We start from the raw sequence: 8,741 nt of genomic DNA, 5'->3' as shown, positions 1-8,741 counted from the left end.
GCAGATACAGTGCCCATTGTTAAGAAAGGGAAGAAGAAGGATCCAGGGAACTACAGACTCACCAGCATCCGAGCCCCCAAGGTCTGGAATAGCCTGCTGCCAGAGGTGGTTCAAGCACCTACTTTGAACACCTTCAAGAGAAATCTGGATGTTTTTCTTCCTGGGATTCTATGACCCCAGCTGACCTCCTGCCCCTGTGTCAGGGGGCTGGACTCAATTTTCCAAGGTCCCTTCCAGCCCTAATGTCTATGAAATCTATGAAATCTATGAAGCATCACCTCAGTCCCAGGAAAAATCATAGAGGAGGTCCTCAAGGAATTCATTTCTAGGCCATTGGAGGAGAAGAAGATGATTAGGAACAGTCAGCATGGATTCACCAAAGGCAAGTCATGCCTGACCAACCTGATTGCTTTCTATGATGGGATGACTGGCTCTGTAGATGTGGAAAGGGCAGTGGATGTGGTATACCTTAACTTTAGCAAGACTTTTGATATGGTTTCTGTGGCAGGGCACTGCGGGTGCCTGCCACTTTAAGGGCCTGGGGCTGGTAGCTGCCAGGTGCCTGATGAGGGCAGCCATTTTGAACCCCAGGCTGCCCATATAAACAGGACATTTTGCTGCTAGAGGCCAGGCAACAACATTGTCTGGCATCAGGGCTGCTAGTATCATCTGGAGGTAAGGGAGGAGCTGTAGGGGATGGTTTTGGAGGCTCTTTGTCCTGGGCATGACATAAAACTGCACCCTGCTGGGAGTGGGTGGCCTGGTGGCACTCTCAATGGCGTGGGAGCCCCCAGGAAATACCAGGCCAGTGACCACCCCGGTGAAAGGTGCGTAGGGGTGCCTTAACCCCAGCCCTGACCTTCGGGTGGGTAGGAATAACAGCTGTGTAGCACCATGACCTGCTGCCCAGGGTAGGAGCAAGAGTCCCCTGTGAGACCCTGGGGCACCAGTCATGGTGTGAGTTACCCCAGGTCCCCACATCCAGGAAGGGAGACCCAGGAAGAGGCTGTGGGATAGTGAGGCTGGCGGTAGAGTGCCCCTCGACTGGTCCAAGCTGGGGCCAGAGCCAAGATGGTCAAAAGGGCCAGGGGCCCACTTCAGACGGTTCAAAGGAGGGTACCACCAGGAAGATTCTGGAGTCCAGTGTGTGGCTGGGGTGCTTGTTAACATCTGGATGCCATCTGTGGGGCTTGGGCTGCGGTGTAGGGGTGGTACAGAGTTACAGGCACCCCCCCCCGAATATTGGGGTGTGAAGAAAAATGGGCAGCCTCCCATCTTATTTACCAACTTACTAATTTCCAGCAAGGCATGGCGGGCGAGAGAAGCAGACAGCATGCCCAGAGGCAGGTGAGGGGCCATGACTGCTAGCCTGAGTGCAACCCATTTTGCCACAGTCTCCCACAACATTCTTTCAAGCAAGCTAACAAAGTCTGAGTTGGATGAATGGACTGTAAGTTGGAGAGAAAACTGGCTGGATTGTCAGGCTCAGAGGGTAGTAGTCAATGGTTTGATGTCTAGTTGCTAGCTGGTCTCAAGTGGAGTGCTCTAGGGGTCAGTCCTGAGGCTGGTTCTGTTCACTATCTTCATTAACGACTTGGAAGATGGGATAGAGTGCACCCTCAGTATGGTTTCAGATAACACCAAGCTGTGTGGAGTAGTAGATACACTGAAGGGTAGGGCTAGGATTCAGGGAGACCTTGACAAATTGGGGTGTTGGAAGAAAAGAAATCTTATGAAGTTCAAAAAAGACAAGTGCGAAGTGCTGCACTTAGGATGGATCAATCCCATGTACCAGTACAGGCTGAGAACTGGCTGCCTGATCTGTAGCTCTGCAGAAAAGGACCTGGTGGTTATAGTGGCGGTGAACCCTCATGGTCATGGATGATCACATCCATGGGTCAAGTAAAGGGTTGTAGATGAGTCTGTTGATGGCTAAGAAGGCCAATCCTTGAGCCACAGACTCTGGCAGACACCAAAGGTGATGGTTAAAGTGAGGGTTGGACTGTGGATTTCTCAGTCTTGTTTCCTTTCCTTCCATTTTTGTCTTTTTTCAGTCTCCCAAGGTGAGACCACTTTCCCAAAGTAAGATGTACCTTCTCGCACAAGGTGTCGCCATGCAGCTCAGTCGTAGGCTATTTTTCCCAGTTTGCAATGTCAATGCCGCACTGTTTAATGTTTGCCTTGAGGGTGTGCTTGAAGCATTTCCTCTGGCCCCTGTGTGTCCTTTGTCCTTGGCTGGGTTGGGAGTATAGCAGTTGTTTTGGTAAATGTACATCAGGTGTGTGCACTAATGTCCTGTCCACCAGAACTGAATAATCAACACTTGTATACTGGTGGTGTTAGCATTGGTGAGGGCACTGGCATTTGTGCAATGATCCTTCCACTTTATGCCAAAGATCTGCTGGAGGTAGCACTGGTGAAGATGTTCTAGGCTTTTCATGTAGTCCCTGTAGGCCACCCAAGGTTTGCAGATGTAAAGAAGAGTTGGGGTTACCACAGCCTTGTATAATAGGAGTTTTGTCCAAATTCTGATGTTGTGATCATTAAACACATAATGATAGTCTTCTGAACAATAAGCTGAATATAAGCCGAGAGTGTGCCTTTGCTGTGAAGAAGACTAATGACATACTGATCTGCATTAGTAGAAGCATTGCCAGCAGATCAAGGGAAGTGATTCTTCACCTCTATTCAGCACTGGTGAGGTCACATCTGAGTACTGTGTCCAGTTTCCCTCTCCCTTCCCCCCCGCCCAACTACAGAAAGCATGTAGACAAATTGGAGAGAATCCAGCAGAAAGCAACAAAAATGGTTAGGGGACTGGGACACCTGACTTAAGAGGAGAGGCTGAGGGAACTGGGCTTATTTCGTCTGGAGAAGAGAAGACTGAGAGGGGATTTAATAGCAGCCTCCAGGGGTTACAAAATGGATGGAGCTAGATTGTTCTCAGTGGTGGCAGATGACAGAGCAGGGAAAAAATGGTTTCAAGTTGCAGCAAGGGAAGTTTAGGTTAGATATTAAGAAAAACTTTATCACTAGGAGGGTAGTAAAGCACTGGAATAGGTTATCCAGAGTGGTTGTGGAATCTCCATTCTTGGAGGTTTTTTAAGACCTGGCTAGATATGTCTTGGCTGGGATGATATAGTTGAGCAGGGGGGTCGACTAGATGACTTTCTGAGGTTCCTTCAAACTCTAATTTTCTCACTTCATAGAATCAGAGAATCATAGATTATGATCACTGGCCAGGCCAGGGGTGAAACCAAGACTCTGAAGACCTGAGGGTACCCAATACCTACCCGAGCCACTAGGGGCCCCTATTCCTGAATTCCCAGGTAAATTACAGAGGGCACATCTACACAAGACACTAAATGATCAGTAGACTAATTCTACTGTGCATTAGCACATCATGGTAAAAGCCATGCTATTATACTAATGCAGAGTAGAATTAGTCTACTGCGCATTAAAGTCACTTAAAAGGTATGTGCTGGTACTACTGCACAGTGGCACATTTAGTTGGTACCTATTATTACAGGTACAGTAACCATGGCACATTCATGCATGTGTAGACATGCCCAAATTGAGCAGAGACCACCAGCAAGTGGCTTAGTGATTACATGGCATAACTTTGGTTGGATGCAGGGATACATCCAGTTAAAAGGAGGGAGAAGGGGTGATGTAATGGACTGTAATGTTGAGTGTCATGTAATGTAATGTTGTAACATGAACTATAGCTCCTAGATTCCTCCAGGAGACTTAAGGAATGAATTGTAATGTGAACTACAATTCCCAGAGGGCTGCAGGGGATGGGAGGAAGCAGAAAAACAGCAACAGAGCACAGGACAGACACACAGAGATGCATGGCTGGAGACTTGGAATGAGCAGCAGAGCCAGGACTGAGCAGCAGCAGCAGGGCTCAGGTGTGGGAGACCTGGCAGATGGCAATGAAGCACTCCTGGGATCAGAGGCTGGTTGGAAGTCCCTCCAGAGTTGTGGGAGAGTTTAAGTTTTCTTACATGTATGTACAGTGGTATTAGTGTTCCCTACACGTTACCTGTTCGTACTTGCTTGTTCCTGTCCCTTTCTTCCTAGCCTGTTGGCTTGTGACCCTAATCCCAGCATCCCATATATAAAAGTAGGAACTTCCCTTGCTGGCTCACTGTGCCAGTTCCTGGAGTTGTGGGGTTTGCTAAAATGGGTTGAATAAGCAGGCATCAACTATTCAATGAGTATAAACTTAACACAGCCTTTATGTATACTATCAACCATGTGATCAGACTGGCTGACAATAGGGATAGTGTGGAATTAAACACAAACCCAAAGTGCATTTCTATTCTACTCCTTTTATACATTAGAGGTACTTACATCAGGCTGACATAATTGAATATTACTCCTTGCTGATTAATTGTTTTTATAATTAGGTTTTATGTTTTTTGTAGCCAGGTCTGGTTCTATCATTCTTGTAGTAACAGGGTCAATTAGCTCCCTGCTACAAGGGAAGAGAAGAACAACTTACTGAGGAGTTGAGACACTGGCCACTGATGATAATGGCATCCCGTGGCAAAGTAACACTCACACCTGGAGAGAACTAGGAAGGAAGCATAAAAGCAACCTGATCACAGTAAGCAACCCCTGGAAGGGGCCGAGAGAGAGAAGTTAACCCAGACAGTTGAGTCAGCCTGTGCAGAGGCATGGGGATGGAGAAACAGCGCTGGTGTATGTGAGCATCCTGGGAGAGACAGAACCAGTTACCTGTGTTGTTGTAAAGCATGAGTGAGACTGCTTGGAGAGATGGGAGAGAGGAATGCCTTGACGATGACTGCAGGGGCAATAAAAGAGAGAAGGTAAAGAGGGTGAGTTTGGTGGAGAGCCACTCATCAGCCTGAGAGATTATAAAATGGACATTGTTAATCCTGTGTCCTAATGTGATCACTTTATGTTTCTTTTTTGCTTGAGTACAAAGTAATCTTCTTTGGAGGAACAATTACAAGAGCTACAGTTTCCCTTCGTTTGTTTATTTTATTTCTCTAATCTCCCATCAAAGGCATGGCAGGAAAGTGAGCAAACTAAGCCAGTTACAACCTTTACTCACTGTAACAATTCTACATACTGTCCTGATGCTCAATTATATTTAGAGCAATGCACCTTTAAAATGTACTAATTAATAAACTTATTAAAGTACAGCATCCCTTACACATGTATTGTTTCAGGTTTGGTCATACCACCCTATGTGCTTCTGTCTACTATTGCAGTTTGTACTGATTTCATTCATTTCAAGATGTTCTTGAAAAGATCCCAGATGTTCTGATGCATTCCACTGTCCTCCAAAGAACTTAGGACTTCCAAGCTTTTAACTCCTCCTGGCCTGCTTTATGGCCCAAAAACTCCACTCCTGTTCTTTCTATTTTCATTGCTTTAAGCATGCTTTGTTTGAAATATTTCTGCCCTCTCGTTCTGAGAATCTTCTTAAACAGCAGCATAGCCATATGACACTAGTAGTCACTGAGCCTAGAGTTTGAATTCCTATGAAAAAACAAACAATGCTCTAACAATGGGGTGGAGGCTTATGTTTTCACTGACACTACACGAAGGTCTGAGTGAATATGTCATTTTGCACACCTTCTACCTGTGCATAAAGGAATATGTAAACATAACCTACACAGTGGGTATGCTTTAAACCACACACTTTTGGCTGTGATTCTCAGCCACTGACACTATGTTTTATACACAAACCTCTGTGCAATAATAAAAGGACTCCATTTGGACTGTAGCAACTTGGATCTTTATTTAAGTGCACTGTATTTAGTGCTTCTGCGTGTAGGCATGAGGTGCACTGTCTACTCAGAGCTGTTGCAAAGTTCTCCAGGTACCTGGAGCTTCCTTGTATCACCCTCCAAATCATCCCCTTTACATCTCTTGTTCCAACCTGCAAGGAGCTTTCAGTTTGTTGCATGGGGGGGGGCAAGTAAAACTAGTTCTGAAAGAGACTAGGCCTCACTGGTACAAACACATCTGGTCAAGGAGGTGCTATGGTTCAGAGACACTGTATACTACCACTTCACCATTGGGAGAGAAACCTGCCCAAGGAAGCTGGAAAACATAAGCTTAAGTTAGAAACAGACCTGTACATAAAGCCTGTACAGCTGCCAAAATGAAGAATATCACTAGTTCTGGTAGAGCCACCCAAAGAAGACATTACAAACCTAACAAGAAGCTGATTGGTTTCATCTTGCTCATGCAGGGGGCACAAGTAAGGCCTGATTGGGATCTAATCCTCAATTCCAACAGTTGCACCTCCTGTTATGCCACATCCATGACTGAAAGTACAATTTTGGGATCGGGGATTAGATTCCCTCACATCTTAAAAGTGACTGCCTGTCAGTGGCTTTAGAACCATTAAGGAAATGCCCAGACCACAAGATGTGAAGCAAGTCCAGAGACTTATAGGCATGGCTAACTGTCTTTCTATATTTTATGCAAGTTTCTGAGGCTTGGAAACTCTTTGAGATGGCTAACACACATGAAGGCAGTATGGGACTGGAAAGAAGCCTAGGGACAGGATTTGAAAGAATAAAGAAATTCTTAAGTGAACCACAGTCTTCAAGTATTACAACCCTGCAGAACAAGTACAACTACAATGTGATTCCTTAGAAGGAGATCTAGGAACAGCATTAATGCCGAATCAGCAACCCACGGCATTTGCAACGCAGGGCCTGGCAGACATAGAAAGAGGACATGCTCAGATTCAGAAGGAACTCCTGGTTGTGCTCTTTGGAATACAACAAGTCCACCAGTTTGCCCTTGGCCAGAACCCGCCCGCCGTACACCATGTGATTCCACTTTGCTCAAACTCAGCATTATAGTGATCTTGTCAGCAGACTGCACTTCCCTATTATCTTCCTGTGGCTTTTCAATATCCATGCTCCTTTCCCCCACAGCTGATACTTATTCAGGAAGTTCTCTAGACTCTTGTCTCTAAGAGGAGGTTGCCACACCCATGGCACCGACAGAGTACCCGGACATACTGCTACATGCCTTAACAGCCTCCCCATAAAATAACTAATAAACAGCCCTGCTCTAGTGCTTCCCTCCACATCCATTGTACAGCAACAGACTCATCTATTTTGCATATGTGAACAGATACACATCTGGCTTACTCCAGCCTCTCATTCAAACTTGTCTTGTGCACCTCCACCCATGCTACCCTTTCACCTCCAGAAAAACAGGCAGGTTTCCCTTTGGACCTGACACATCTTCCTTCACGACAGCAGGAATACCAGTCTGGTGTACAGGATAATCGGCAGCAGCACTGCTTTTATAACTCCCACCTTTCCAGCAAAGAACAAGTTCCTCCCCCTCTATAAGGCCAATATCTGGCATAATTTAGCCACCACCTTCCGCCTCTTCTCCCAACAGACCTGAATTGAAAGAGTTGCCCAAGACTTTAATCCTTGATTTGAATATTGGAATCCCCAAGTCCTCTGTGACGACGTGGACTGACCACACCTTGGTGAGGACGGGGTTAAAGAGAGTCACTTCATTGGGTTGCCCTCCCTCCCCCTATGCTTGCAGCTAATGTCAGGCCTGCAGGAGTGATATAAAAGAGGGATTAAAGGTCAGAGAGGGGAGGACTCAGTGCTGACTAAGCCTGGCTCCTGGTCAGATAGATGGATTCCCAGGTCAGCCCAGGTACCTGGGTAATTGTAGCACAGGGACTGGGGAGCTGCCCCATTATATTTTGGTGGAGATGTAGGCATCCTGACCCTGGCAACAATGTGGATTTGGACAGGGCAGGGGAGAAGCGGATCACAAACGGTGTCTCTCCCCACCTTCCCACACCATGGAGATGGAAACACTGCTGAAATGGATGGCTCTCTAAGAAAGGCAACTAATTAAGGACCTAACAGTTCAAAACCAGCAGCAACAGCTGGTGCAGCAGATCGGTGCCTTATTGTGACCACCTGCACCAACAGCGTCCCTGAACCGGCTGCGCCAAGCCAAAGCATTCCCATCTGGCTGACCAAGATGGGACCAGCTGATGACCCTGAGGTGTATTTAGAGATATGTAAGAGGGTGGTGGCTGCCACACAGTGGCCTTCAGAGAAATGTTTAGTGATCGGGGCTCTGTACCTGTCGGGGATGGCCTGGCTGGCCTATCGGGGTCTCAATGCTGAGATGGCTCGTGATTCACAGAAGATGAAAGCCACAATAGTGGATGCCCTGAACATTTCAGAGGAGACCTTCAGACAGCACTTTTGTGAGGAGCACTACCCACCTGGAGGCTGACCCCTCTTTGTTGCCCCGCAGTGATGGACTGGTGTTGGCACTGACTCAGGCCAGATGACAAGACAGGGAAGCAGGTGGTGGAGCAGTTCACCCAAATATGCCTCTGGGGGTAGAAATTAGCTATTGCAGCATCATGCCAAGGCAGTGGCAGAGGCAGTCCACCTGACAGCAATAACTGGCAGTGGAGCCCCCCCAGAGGGCATACTGCTGAGGAGACCTGGACACCTGGAGGCCCAAGACCAGCCCCAGAGGCAGGCAGGCAGACGGGGTACTCAGAGAGTGCCAACTGGAGCCAGAGGTCAGGAAAACAGATCTTACGATGACAGGCTGAGAGCCATGGGACTCTTTAGCCTGGAAAAGCACAGGCTCAGGGGTGATCTGATGGCCACCTATGAGTTTATCAGGGGTGACCACCAGGATCTGGGGGAACGTGTGTTCACCAGAGCGCCCCAAGGGATGAC

This window comes from Crocodylus porosus, unplaced genomic scaffold, assembly GCF_001723895.1.
Source record: "Crocodylus porosus isolate Cpor-Errol unplaced genomic scaffold, CroPor_comp1, whole genome shotgun sequence".
NCBI classification, from domain to species: Eukaryota; Metazoa; Chordata; order Crocodylia; family Crocodylidae; genus Crocodylus; species Crocodylus porosus.
This window is presented reverse-complemented; position numbering follows the sequence as displayed.